This window comes from Rhea pennata, chromosome 26 (assembly GCF_028389875.1).
Source record: "Rhea pennata isolate bPtePen1 chromosome 26, bPtePen1.pri, whole genome shotgun sequence".
Classification (NCBI taxonomy): domain Eukaryota; kingdom Metazoa; phylum Chordata; class Aves; order Rheiformes; family Rheidae; genus Rhea; species Rhea pennata.
The window spans coordinates 5,066,087-5,079,214 of NC_084688.1; positions in this window are offsets into that span (position 1 = coordinate 5,066,087).

Genomic DNA, 13,128 nt, shown 5'->3' on the forward strand with positions numbered 1-13,128 from the left:
AGCCACAGGAGACAGGCTTGTTCCTTCTGCAGGTTGCTCTCTTTTAATCCTATGCTCGCGGAGCACCTCTGTGCCAGGGCACCCTGGTGAAGGACCATGCCCTGCTCCCATTGAGTGGGAGAGCCAGCCTGGTGCCCAGGGCTGGCAAAGCCCTGCAAGGAGGTGCAGCAGGATAGAGTGGCAGATGGCAAAGTCCTGCTGTGGAGCCAGTGAGAGTAGCAGCGGGACGCGGGGGATAGCCTCCTGGAGAAGAGGTGGTTGCCAGGGAGATGGCACCCTCCCATCCTGCTCTCGCTCCTGACCTTTCAGCTTTAAATGATTTCCTGCATGGCTCTATGAATAAGCAAAGTCATTTAGTGCATCTGTAAGTGTCATTAGCAGGGTAATTTGCACACACTATATTTGTAGCTATCATTAAGAGGGCAATTTGCAAAGACCAGCAATAAGTCAATTAGAGTTGACACGATATTAAAACCGGTGCCCATCTGCAGAGTGGAGCTGGCAGGAGGGTGAGACCCTGATGGTGGCTACCTCCCATTTTTTCCACTTTGTCCTGCAGCTCACCAGTAAACTCCAGGTTCAGCAGAAGCCATTTAGCTTTTTCCCAGCTACCCAACCTGGCAACAGCTCCAGTAATTAGTCAGTGCTAGACTGAAGCATGAGATGGGGCTCTGAGGGCTCCAGCAAGGTGTTGGTGTAGGAATAAAGGATCCAGCAGTGTCTGATTTCCGTAGACTTGCTGAGTGAGGCAAGGCTGGGGGATCTGATCGACCGTATGCAGATAGGAGCCATGGGCATGCTGACAGAGCACAGCTATGCTTGCATTTGCCCCAGCTGTGTGTTAGCAGAGGATTTATCTCATCCTGGAAAAGGTTGTATTCAGCCAAGAGAGAAGCTAGCTTTTGCAGGCTGACATCACATTTGGGTGCAGATCCAGGCAGATCTGAGCTGATAAAAGGCACAACATGACACCGTAACTCAGTGCTCATGCCCCCTTGAGACCCTTTCTCTGAGCTCTCATCTCAGACCCTCTGCACACTCATGCAGCTGCCTTCGTATGCAATTGCCCTAGAGTTTTTCCTCAGTTACGAACGAGAGATTCTCGAGTTTACTAGAAATCAGAGCTCTAGACTAGAGGACCTTGCCCCTAAACTGAAGGCTGCTGCGCTCCAGCCCCAACCTGGCCTCCCTACCTCACAGGTACACGTGCTCCAGCTGTGTGCTCTTGTGCTGCAGTACTGTCGGATTTCTATACTTTTCTTGCCAATGGGTAGATACATCATTAATATCTCATGGCAGGCCCCAGAAGGCTGCACTAGAGCCAGGCTCTCACTTTAAATACAACCATTGCCAACGAATAACCTGCATGGTAAGGAAGGCCCTATAGCCCTGCTGTCAGGCACACGCAGCTCTTTTGCATTTCACTTCTCCTCGGCCCAAAAGAAAAATGCATCCAAATGTCACTGCAAATGGCCATACAGACTTCACACTTGCCCAAGAGGAACTTGTTGCAGCCCAACCTGGGGACGTCTTCAGGGACCCCCAAGAAGGTGTCCTGCTGTCCTCCCAGCTATTAACATCCAAAAGGATGCACTGCTAGAGTAAGTGTCCCTGGACACCAGTACCAAACAGTAATCATGTTGTTCTTTGAACAGGCTTGGAAAGAAGTAGAGAATAAAGTCAGATTATTAAAACACTTAATCACTTGTTATTGTCACACACAGGGAGACGAGACAAGGAGCTAAGAGCTATCAAAGGCAGAATGGGCAGAGCCAGCCAAGAGACTGTGCCAGAGGTCTGCTACAGGTCTCAACAGGGCTCTGCTCCCCTTTTCAAGCAATCAAAGGACAAGCAGAAATATTGCACTCTCCAGACCATGAAGAAAAGGCCACAAACCAGACCGTGCAGGAGTGGATAGATGGAGATCCCAGCTGTGAAGCACAGAGAGAGGGCAGGAGGCTTACAGCTGTGAACACTGGCCCTGTTGATGAGTGAGGCCAGAGACTTCTCAGGCTGTGTCCACCCCGTGCAGCACAGGATGAGGCAAGAGTTCTCCAAGTAGCTACATCAGCCGTTTCAGCTGATTGGGAGGATCTCTGCAAGGAGGGAGGCCTGATAGGGGCCAACCACCACAAACGGCATCCAGCAAAGCAGTGAGGAGTGCAGACTTTGGTGAAGGGTGGAGATGGGCAACCAGGTATGGGAATCCTTGCCCTGGACCAGGACATTTGTCTGAGGTCTGAGACACCACAGCAAGCCTGTGAGATTTTCAGGGACTCTTTGGTACCTACTTCATTTTGACACTCGAGCCTTTTGTCCTACTGCCTCCCTCCACCACGAGTACCACAGGGACAAAAGTGCTCCTCTACTGCACAGGGACATTACAAGGATAAGTGCATTAAAGACTGTGAGTTGGTGAGACATATTACTATGGTAACGAGACTACCACATACCTGAGACAGACCAGGAGGATAAGGCCTCAATAGGAAACAAAAAAAAAACAAAAACAAAAAAAAAAAAAAAAGCAAAACAGCAAAACAAACAAAAAATAATCAGAGAGGTGCAGAAAAATGGGAGTCTTATTCTAACCTTTGCAAGCTGGGAACAGGAGCTATTCAGTCACCTGGACTGATGAGCTGAGAGAGGCAGAGAGGAGATAACGCAGATGAGACAGATGGAAGAGGCAAATTAGCTCTGCTGTGACCCTTTTCTCTGGCCCTGGAGAGGCTGAAGGACACTGGACCACCTGCACCCAAGCCCTGCAGGCTGGATAAGAAATCGGCTGGAAAGCCAACAAGATGCTTCCTGTGGGTTTGCAAGCTTCTACTCCCCACATACCTCTTTGCTCCTTCTGCTATGGATTTGTAGACGCATTGGTGTTCAGCCATTGAGATCAACCTTCCCTGCAGCATAGACCTTTTCATCACATCCTACTACACAATAACTCATGTGGCAGTGAAGCATTTCTCCAAAAAGCATTCACTCTCTGTGAGAGGTCCCATCTCTTCCCTAAGGTGTGTGCACGTGTGATTAATCGCCCAATCTGGGTAAAGCACAAGCATAATTTCTCACCCGAACCAGCCTGGCTTCCCTGCCAGCTACCACTTCTTGTACCTTTCTCCACATTCTCTGCTGGATGAAATTGTCCTTTAGCAGCTGTTTTTTCCACCCTCTAGAGATACTTACACTGGAATAAAGTCACCTCAAAGTCTTCCTTTTGAGGAGATGGAAAGTGCGAACTCTCTTTTTTCCATCAGACATTTATTTTCTCCTACTCACCCATCACTGGGGAAAAGGATATGGAAGGATCTGATCTGCATCCCTCTCAACACATGATGCTTAATAGATAGGTTTTATCCTATTCGCCTGCATAAAATTGCTCACATGGGTGCTTCAGGGCTTACAGAGGGGACATTTCTATCATTTAGCAGTCAAAAGTTTTAAAATCCATTAATTATATGCAGTTCATAGTGATCTGAAGAAGCAGAATAGCATCAGCAACTTCTGTAACAGCCAACACAAAAGCATCTTCCAAGTGTCTCTTTTCTGTGGTTTTACTCATAATCACGGCAGAGAGATAAAGTTCTGTAATTTATTTCCACTAATACAGTCAGCAATTGATATTTTTATGAGGGTGAATATGTCTGTGGAATGTCCTAATATTTATAGGACAGTAAATTTGATTTATATGGACTAGTCAGCATCATTATTGATAAAAGGCCTAGTGTTTCCAGGAGACCTAGTATGATTTGCATTAATTAGATTAACATTAATTAAGTGCTCCCAGGTTTTCAGAGTGCAGTCTCTTGGTGGTTTCCACCTGCTCCAACCTGAATCAGCAAGCCTGTTACTTGTTTTGGGGGCAGAATGGGTGTTTGACTCAAACAAACAAGAACAACAAGAGACTTTGTTTCCTTTTTTCTGCCTGGGCTGATGTGAAACCTAAAGGCTCGTTCCCTTGAGCCCAGCCCAGCAGCCAGTTTAGGCTGATGTCTCTGTTCCCAGGTCCATTTTGGGGTTGGGGTGTATCTTCATCAGGATGGACACTCTCCCATGTTCATTTTCATGGTCCTTTGGTGTCCCTGAGGACAGCATGGCTGCATCCATGCCTGCTTCCTGCGCCCCATCTCTGACACTTGGAGGCCATCTCAAAGCAGTTAGTGACCCTCAAAAAGCTTCTTGGAGGACAGAGCTCCCCAGGAGCAGAGGTTGGGGGTGGGGGGAGAAGTGAGCCTCCTCTGCTGCTGCCTTGCTGCAATGAGCTGCTTGCAAGGCTGCAAAATCCTGGCCGCTCTGTTGAGCATCTCAGGAAGTGGTGGCATCCCTGCGTCCCTGGCACAGCCCAGCCCCCAGAAACAGAGCTCTGCTTGTGCAAGAGGAACGCAGCTTGCAGACAGCAGGGCCAGACGTGCCGGGAGACTTCAGAGCCTGGCTGCTTCTGGGCCATGGCTGACCCAGGCTGTACTTGCTTCACGCTCCCCAATCTCATACGAGGAAATGTAATTTAGTGTAAAGTGCGCATTATGGACATGAATTTTCTGATGTGTCTGCTCATCGTCAGTGTGCCCAGCAGGAAAGTGTAGCAGGGACCTTATGGCTACAGCAACTCTTCATAAACCGCCTGATCGCAACGGTGTTTCAGTGCCCTCTTGTGCCCAAGCTCAGAGGATTTGTGGAGTTGCTGAGCCTGGGGAGATGCTGTTGTGCCCTGGAGGCAGAAGATCCCTGGTCCAAGCATCAGCGGATGCTTTTCCCATATCTGTCAAAGAAATAGCACATCTTCAAGACCTTTAAAAGATACTTCATCCTCACACAGTCCTTAGGCAGTAGCTGGGAATACTCCAGTCTGTCTGCTTAGGATGTGCCTTTGAAGTTGACTTGTGGCCAGGCCTTGTCCCATTGCAATTGCTGTCACCTGTTTCACACAGCGCAGCATGGATAAGGATGATGGCAACGTTAGTATTTAGGCAGAGGAGGCAAGTTTTTCCACCTTGATCAGACCCCTCAAAATGATAGCACAATCCCAACCTAATGCCTGAAAAGCACTAAGGGATAAAAATGCACAAAAACTAGAGCTTAATATTTTGAAATAGCAGGTGCCTTGAACTGAAAGTGTAGCCCTGAGAGCTAGGAATGAAGCAGTGTCTTGGAGCCGTTCCCCATGAAAACAGGGTATCCCATGCCAGCCCGTTGCTGCTGGAGAGAAGCCTTGGAGGATTTGGTGGGGCTGGAAACAACCCTGAGATCTGCTGTGAAACACAGCTCACCTGCCCATGAAGGTGCAAATTCCCAGCCCAGCATATCTAGGATTTTCTACATTAACAGGCTGTTTTAAACTGATATTCCCGCATCAGCCAGATCCCTGCCTCTGTTCCATTCCCCCAAGAGATGTCTTGGCTGAGATGTGCTGAACAACAAGGGATTTCTCCCATCTCTGACCTGGCGGTACCAAATGCCATGCAACCCTGGTGCCCTTTGGGCCCAACCTTTGCAGCATGACTCCCTGGGATGGGGGAGACCATGATGAACCTTCCTCAGCCTCGAGACAGTGCAACCCATCCCAAGCCCATTGCATAACCTTTTCATGGTGGATGGAGTTTGACAGGCTCCAGAGTCAGCCTGAAAGCTTACCTCCAACAAATGATAACTGTATGGTGAGATGACAAACTCAATCTCATTACAGCTCAAAGAAGGCTAAACATGAGCAGTCTTCCTAGCAGTGGGTTAACTCTCCCTGACAGGGAAGCCTTCTCTGCATAGGTAAATAATTTAAAACCTCGTTCTCCGACTGATGATAACTCGAAGTCTAATCATGGGCATTATTTGAGTTGTCAGGCAGAACTGCATCACAAGCTGGACCAGGATGGGCACAGGAGAGGAGTTAGGACAGGCTGGAGCAGGCTTGTGCCTACAGATCCCCATAGTTAGATACAGACTTTTCATTAGCCAACCTGGAAATCACATAAAAGCAGAGACCTTCCTTCCAAAACGAGAAACACAACTCTTGGAGTGAGGGGACTGACATCCTCTGAGTATGGCATATGGTTCCTTCAAGGCTTCTTCACAGCAGAAATCAGCTCAATACTTGAAGGGGAGACCCCTGATGAGATGTCTACGGGCACCATGAAGCCAGTAGTCCTATAAGTTATGAGGGATCATTGCCCCTAGCAAGGTCATCCTCCAGCAAGGGAAAACCAAGGTGGTTCAGGGATTTATGGGCTGAGGCTGCAGCTACTCTGGAAGCAATAGGTTAACAACTGCTGATAGCTGCAGCTCAAGGATGCACCATGGGGCAGCTGTGCCCATCAGGAGTAGATCCCCTCACTCAGAAACTCCTGGAAACTATGAGGGCCATCAGGGAAGACTTGGAGCAGGCATTTTCAGCTCACATGCACCCATCAGCAGGATGCAATGTGGGCACAGACACCAGCATGGTGGGATGAAGCATTGCACAGTTGTGTCTGGGGCAGTGTGGTCTCGCTCATGGTCAAAGCTTGGTGCTCTCCTTCCTTGTGGCTTGTTCTTGCACATACCACAATGTAGGGGGGGGATATTGAATCCAGCCCATATTGTGCAGTCAAGTTTTCTGGCATTTTTATTACTGACGTGACCTTCTGTAATGAATTCTCTGTACACTACTCAAAAAGAACAGATCTGCCCAGAGATTAGTGTAAGATTTTCTGCTCCCTGTGCAAATATCGCTTCTGTTTGCAACCTCCCTGGACTGGCAAATGGGAAAAGAGCTGGCAAAATAATCGTGCTGCCAAATGGTCCCTGCAAGCTGGGAAAAGCTGCAGCCATGATCTCAAATTCTTTCATGTTACAGGAGCCTGGTAACAGCTGGAGGAGGAGAAAAACAAATGAGGAGACACCTTTAGTTAGAAATTTGTTCTTTCATTTGTTCTGGCTCTCCCAAGCCTCTGTCTCCTGTGTGCTCTACACTAATTAGCTTGGAAAAACAATTTAGCTGTTGTCATTCTTCCTCCACCCGTATTCCCATGCTTCTGCTTTGGTCCCAGGTGCTCACACTGAGAAGCCTGTGAGGCCACCATGCTTTCTCTGCTTCCCAGATTTCACTGGAAGTCATTGACTCTGCTTCTGATTGGATGAGGCAGAGGATTTTTAACGCTGTAGGAAAGCAAATGATCTGAAAGCAACATCTGAAGGCAGGTCTCACCTGGGAGCACATTTTGCAACTTCATCCTAGCAAGGGTCCCCTTCACCCTTTGCTCATAGAGCTGTTCCAGTTCATCTCTCTGGCTAAATGAAGGGGGCTTGAATGATAACACCTAGGTGAGGACTTCAGAGACAACTGTACCAGCTAGGGTACAGCCTGGGTACCTCAGGCCATACTTTTAGCCAGGAGACCTAAACTGGCAGGAGACTAGAGTAGCTGACCGCTTAGTGTTCAAATATCAGGATTCAGTGAGCTAAAAAATTTAGATAGAAAGTGACCTCCTGGGTTTGTACGGCTCCTTTTCTTCCCTGCCAAGCTAACTTTGCAGGGGAGAAAAGAGGTCAGTTATCTCCAGGCACACCAACCAAAAGAGCTGCATCATGTCTCTTGGGATCATTTTTACGCTTTCATTTGAGGGACACTCATGCAAGATGCAGTCCTTTCCAATCAGCCCAGACCATTCAGCTCGGGGTGTTTCTATGAGCCGGCATCATTCCCAGGCCCTTGTCACCAGGTTCTAAAGGAGATGGAGGCACAACCCACCACTCATCTTCCCTGCTCAGGATATCCATCCTAGCGCTTCCTGGGGCAGGAGGGAAGCTATGGGAACAGGAAAAGAAGAAGGGCTTCCAAATGATGGTGACTTCAGCAGTAACATGTCAAGCTCTCTGCTGCTACATGTCCCTATCACCCAAGCTTTTGCACCACTTATGAACAAAAGCCCCCCCATCCTGATATCCCAAATAACTTGAAGGCTGTACTTCAGGCCTTCAAGGAAGGAAGCCAGGAAAGAACGGAACGAAACACAGGAAGAGGGAGAATGAGGAACCCCAGGGCAGATCAGCTTACAGGGGAGGTCAAGAGGGAAGCTTGGGGGAGAGGAGGCAGAGGGCTAAGCCAGGTAGGTCCACAGCTTGCACCAGGCAAAGCACTTCTGTTCCACAAGAAATAAAACATGGCAAGGGTAGAACTTGCAAAATCTGGATTTTGTACGACCGTTGATGGTTTGCCTGGGCCCTTTTTCAGGAGCATAGCTTTTTTTAGAGATTTCTGCAACAGTCTCGGCCCTTGGGCTCTCTGCCTTTCCTTGACACAATCAAGGCCACTTACTAAACAATATTTCTTCTGGTTGCCTTCATCTGACACCCATGGCTGTCTCTCTGGGTGATCTTTCTGTCTTCTAAGAGTATTACTGTGATAAGCTTAATATCTCCCTTCCATCCCCAAAGTATAAATTGTCCACTGGCATGGATTTGCAATTTATATATTAATTGCATCTGCCTCAAGGGCCCACACTGACCTCCAGAAAGGGAGGTTTAATTGGAAAATATGCAAAAGATGCTCCTGACTTTGTATCCAAAGAGCAAGTTCCCTGAAGTCTGTGCAAACAGTTGAGAACAGGCAGCCTTTTCAGAGGTGCACCAAACCTCACCTATGCTGAGAAATGTGATCTCACTAACTAGGCATCAACCTGTGTCTCATAATAGCAAAAGAAGCCAGTATAATTACGCTTATTCCTAGCTGACAAAGAGAAAGTCCTTTAATCTGGATCCTGCCAGCTTAATCCTAGACTAATGATCTGGTACCTGGCAGGATACTGGAAAAGTTCAAAATTTTAAGAGGCACTCCAACAAAGTAATTGTCGGGGTTTCCACACTGACAGTGTCACGGGAGGAGATCAAAACTCAACATCTGTGTAACTGGAGAAAGATGTCCCTGCACATGGATCTGGCGTGGTACTGGGAGGGCTCAGACCCACTTGTGGATGACTGCGTCCACCCAAGATGGAGGTTTCTTGGAGTCACGGCTGTGGCTGCTAGAGCACTAGCACCTGCTCTTCCCCTGCAGACGAACACAAATGTGGTGGTGCCAAAGCTGCATGGGCAGCCTGAGCCTGCAGCATGAGGCAGCAGAGCTGGCTCTAAGCATCCTTCCCATGAGTCCCACAAATGTAGCAGGACAGCAAGGACTGACCTACCAGCAATGTCAAAGAGTTTCCCTGTACGTCACAGAGCACAAGATGGGAAGGACCACCCTGGTCATGGGAAGCTGGGTACCTACAATCTCATGGATCTTTAGTTCCCAACAAGATTAAGGGGATGACCAGTCACTGCAAGTGTGTCCTCCTTCCGTCATTGCCCTTCTCCCACACTACTTTAGCATCTTAGGACCCTCTGAGAGTCTCTGGCTGCAAACCCCTATAGCATGGGCATGCATGAGCAGACAGCCACACCAGTGCTGAGCAGAAAGGATGCATCATTTCTGTAGCAATACAGTGATGTTCGGTAACTGCTAATACACAGCAATAATAACGAACTAAAAAAACATTCATTAATAACTTGGCAAGAACTGGTCCAAGATCTCTCAGGTAACAAAATAATTGCAAAGACATACCCGCTAGAGATCGGAACCACTACAGGGAGATGTTCCACATAGCCTGGCTCTGCCTTTGTGCTCAGAAAGCAGCACCGAGATTGTTGAAAACCTCTGCCCCATCCAGGGGAAATCATCTGCAGGACTAGACTGGTTGGGACAGTCATTTGCCACTGCAATAGCGGTGGGAAGGTTGAGGAAAAAGAAAAGAAACAACTTGCCAAAAGTCGTTCAGCAAGCCAGCAGCAGAAAGAGGATGCGATGCCCTGGCTGCTAGCCATGCTCTAGCCACGAGCCTTGAGGACCTCCTTGTGCTCAAGGTAAGACAACAGCAGCAAATACCGAGCTAGGAACACAGTGAGGCCCTTGGCCTCCTTGCCCAACAGCAATCCTTGCCTCCTTTCCTGAAAGCTCATCGCTTCTGCAGGGGCCCTGCAGCATCACAGCAGGATATCTTGTACTTAATGACTGCATTGCAGAGCATATATGCAGGCAAATTAAACTGTTGTTGTGCTGGCATTTCTTCATCTTAAGCCTTCTGTTTATCTATCTTATTTTCAGAAGGTTTTTTCCCCTTTATTTGGTTTTAGTAGCATCTCTTTCATTTCAGCAAAGAAAAAAGTGATAATTCTCTATTTCAGACTTCTTTCCTATCTGTAAGTACAAAAGGTAGCTCTGTACCCTGCCTTTCCTTTGAGAAAAGAAACTACTCTCCAGCATAGCCCAGTATGAAACAAGGCAGGAAAATCAACTCAGTGATTGCACAGATCAGCCGTAGAGCCGTGTTGGTCCTCGGGAATCAGTGCTTCGTGCCATCACCCTTTCCAATCCACTGAGCTGAAAAACCACCAGGAGCGAGACTGAGACTAAGTCCCACTGGGAGCTTAAGTCCCATAAGAGAGGAAACGGCCTCCACAAAGCCAAAATGAGTCTTCCCTGACCGATGTACATATAGGAAGTCTGCTCAGGAGGGTCTTCAGCGACATCTGCAATGCATTCAGAGGCTTCACCATCCCTTTCAGCCAGGTTTCACATGTGCCCGGTCCCCACGGCACTCTGGTCCAGCTGCTGGAGAAGAAGGTCGGCATCACTTTCTCTGTCCACCCTGCTTCATTCACTGAACAGCTTGGGGCTACACAGAATGGAAGTCTGAATTTGCTCCAAAGTCCTAGAAACCTCCTCAGAGCTGGTGGCAAGCTTGCTGGGTTGCAGACAGCAACCAAACCTGGGACTTCTTACACTTTCTCCCTCACCTTGGATGGCTGGAGATGGTACCTTGCTGAGCCTCACGCCTGTCTCCCTGGTTTCACCGCTGCTTCTCCATGAAGTTCGGCTTTGGTTGTAGACAGGAAACCGAATTTCTGCTTCCCTTTCTCTAGCTCTCAGGGCTCTCCCTCACACGGAGGTTAACGATCCCAGCCCAGAGATTGACTTATCATGTGAATAATTCCTGGACACAGAGCACAACCCCTAAGCACCTGAGACTTTACGTGTCACCACTGATAAACTCTCCTGCCTGCCTCACTGGAGAACAAGGTTCATTTCTAAGAGCTAATGCGGTTTATGTCGATCAGTATTTCAGCCTTTCATAGAATTTCATTAAGAGTTATTAGCGGCTGTATAATCGCCACCGGAGCAGGGTTTCATGTTCTGGTTAATGAAGTGTCAGTCCCTCCGAAGAGAGGATACATATTTTAATAACGTTTTAAATCTGCGGTGGAAGTAGGCACGGCCAGGCAGGGACAGGAGAGCGAGACCTGGCTGGAGGCGAGTGCTCCACGACCACGCACCAAGCACATGGGGAACACGGATGAGGACAGCCTCGACTCCCATAGGAACAGGAGAGCAGGGAGGAGTGCGATGCCTGAACGGACCGGCCAGCCCCAAGCAGGGAACACGAACATCTGCCCAATAAAGTCATGTCATCCTGGTTCGCTGTTACTGTAGTTTTAGCCTCCAGGACCCCAGCAAAAATAAAAATCATAATGTAACTCTGAGGTTTCCTGAGGGTTGGAGAGAAGAACACAGCTCCAACAAGCAGCGCAGGGGCCCTGTAGGGCAGCTGGGACCCACGTGATCGCTCCCATCATCTGACCAGCTCTGGACTAGCTCTTTGCAACCCCTGCAACCCAAGTGGCTTTTGAAGTACAAAGAAGAAACATCACTTTTTAATCCTCCTATCCTGGCTATCCCAGAGCAAGGGCTCCACTTCTGTCTTCACACAGAGCTTTCAGCTCAAACTGGCCACTGTACGTTGGGATGGGAAGCGTGTTCAGCCGTTCCTGTGAGCACCACGCTTGGCCGGGAATGAGCCTCCATTTCTGGCCCTGACTCCTGCTAATTGCTAATATGGGCATGGCCAAAGATACTACAGTTTTTCTACATTTCACAGCAAAAGACAGCTGAGCAGAGAAATGGAAAGAAGCTGAGGGATCATCAGAGCCCTAAAAGCTCTTTCGCCCCCTGGAAAGCTTCAGTCCTGCTCTTCTTGCCGATGCTGAGGAGCAGGGTCCTGTCTGGACCCAAGAGCGCTCCACCTCCTCGCAGCACTTGAGGAGCAGAGCTGGGTCTGGGGAGCTTCAGTGGGACCCCCCCCCTCCACGCACGATGTGATGAGCAGCGGTTAGGTGGTAACATCTTACAAATGAGGAAGGAAACGCAGCTTTGGTTTTCCTGGGAGAACAAAAAGAGGTGGCTGCCCGGTGCCTCTGGGGACAAGCTGCACCTCCGGACGCCAGCCATCTCCACGATCAGGCACGGAGGTCTGCAACCAAGGCTGAAGCGGAGATGTAATTTAACACAAAAATGTGCCTTTTCAATGCTTTGGGAAAGGACACCATCTAGCGCCCATGGAGCGAGGCTCCAAGAGGACACCGGAGTCGGCAGTATCTTCTGGAGCCCTTTCGGGATCCACGGGCCTCCGGGGAGGAAGGATGCCCTCCGGACACCTGCGCTAGCCCCCTGCGTTGTTCTGTGCATGCCCCAGCACAAGCCAAGCAGCTCCTAGACCTTCCGCGGTCAGCCATGGGGTGCCCCACGCCGCAGGGGGGCTGGAGCTGCAGCTCAGCTGCCGCTCACACCAGGGTATCCCAGCGCGTCCTGCTCCAGCGCTCCCCATCTCCCACCCCACATCATCGCCATCCCTCGCCCCACACCAGCCTCGGCCCCCCAGCATGCCACGGCTGTGCCTGCACACACACACGCCTGCATGTGCAAACACAGGGGCCTTTGCACTGACAAACCTGCACGCATGCGCCTTCCTGCACAAACACAGCTGCCTTCGCACCCGCGCACCTACACACGCACACACCTTCCTACCCACCGCACCTGAACATCCAAACACACGTGCCTTCAGCTCCCATGCCTGCAGTCCCACACGCCTGCACACGCACATGTCTGTGCTCCTACACACCTGCACAAGGGCATGCACACGCCTGCACATGCAAACACGCAGGCCTTCACATGCCTGCACACCCTGGTGCATGTGCAGCACATGTGACACGCACACGCATACAAACGTGCGCAGACACACACACATGTGCACACACACACCAACACGCACACATATATGTGCACAC